Source organism: Belonocnema kinseyi, chromosome 4 (assembly GCF_010883055.1).
Source record: "Belonocnema kinseyi isolate 2016_QV_RU_SX_M_011 chromosome 4, B_treatae_v1, whole genome shotgun sequence".
In the NCBI taxonomy this organism is placed as follows: Eukaryota; Metazoa; Arthropoda; class Insecta; order Hymenoptera; family Cynipidae; genus Belonocnema; species Belonocnema kinseyi.
Window position 1 is genome coordinate 143151358 of NC_046660.1, and position 1370 is coordinate 143152727.

The 1370-nt window shown below is 33.5% G+C and overlaps 1 protein-coding gene and 1 long non-coding RNA gene across 2 annotated transcripts in view; one reads left to right on the forward strand and one right to left on the reverse strand.

Moving 5' to 3' along the window:
- LOC117171548 (ATPase H(+)-transporting accessory protein 2) overlaps positions 1–1370 on the forward strand; it is a 125771-nt gene that overhangs the window by 100354 nt on the left and 24047 nt on the right. The window lies entirely within an intron of this gene.
- Positions 1–1370, reverse strand: part of LOC117171549 — a 10606-nt gene that overhangs the window by 6319 nt on the left and 2917 nt on the right. The gene's annotated exons all lie outside the window — the stretch shown is intronic.

The following is a 1370-nucleotide window of genomic DNA, read 5'->3' on the forward strand; positions in this document are numbered from 1 at the left end:
TGAAATATTCGCGTTTTATATTGTTTTTAATTAATGCAATATACTGATGTAATTTGGGGTTCTTCGAAAGTTCAAATATTGGTCACCTAGAAAACCGATTTACGAAGGGATATTTCCTTTATCATTTTTTTATTCAATCAATTGTTAATATAAAAAAATAAACAATTACGTTGAAAAATGAGGAAAAATAAATTTGAGATTATTTTGGTCAAAATATTGATTAAACAGAAAAAAGCGTTCAACAAAAGTTGGGACTACTCTCAGAGGAGAATTTTTTTGTAAGACAAGATTTTGTGATCAAAATAATTAATTTCGAGAAAACATAATATTTAATTTGTATGCGAGTTATTCAGCTTTATGAGAAGATTGCTTCCTACCAAGAAAACCACCTTTCTATTCAGGCTTTGATTTTTCCTCATTTTTCAACGCAATTAATATTTTTTTTATGTTAACAATTGATAGATTTAAAATATGATACAGGAAATTTCTCTTCGTAAATCAGTTTTCTCGAACTTTCGAAAAAACCCAAATATAAATAGAACGGCACACAGGATTATACCTAGCTCCTAAAGTACAAAGCAATGGTGCCGAAGTTTCAGGCATTAGACCAAGCCCCCATTTCTTTTAATCTCGGACTTTATGCTTTCCAATCATAGAGTCCGAGACTTTAAATCACGTATAAATAGTAGCTCTAAAATCATGCGCTTCCATAAACTAAGATCCCGAAATTACTTTCCGTGCCCGCATGGTGAAAATTTCAGTCCGCTAATCGCTTATTATTCGTAGTATGTGTTTACACGTAAAGTCACCACTATTATGCCAGTGGAAAACTCGCAAATCGTGCAACGTCGCAATCTAAATCTGGCCATCAATGAGCAACTGTGACATGTGTTTGAATAGCTTGATGTCAACAATTGTTATTAAAAGTTGTAAAAATGTCAGATCAAGGTAGATTCAAAGTAAGATTTATAAAGAAAAAAACTTTAGAATATGAACTTTGTAGAAAGTCGGGAATAGTTGAAGCGAGGAAAAGAAAATAATCTGCCGTGAAAGTGAAGTCAGCTTGTTCTGTGAGTGTGGGTGTGTATGAAGTACGTAAAGCAGACAAGCTGTAGAGAGGAACAGTGTTGCCGGGTTGCGATACTGTTACGTTTATCAGTTTGAAAGTGACTAAAATTTCAATGTTTTTCATTAGATTACACAGCCACACAAAAAAAATAAGTGTGCGGATCTGGTAACAACATCCACGTATTCCTATGGATTTTGGAGCGCTGAATTCAAATTCGGTATCAAAAATCACCCATCACGTCATGCTTGAGCCATAACCTCAAAAAATGACGAAAAATCATGCACTGAGGCAAATAAATTTC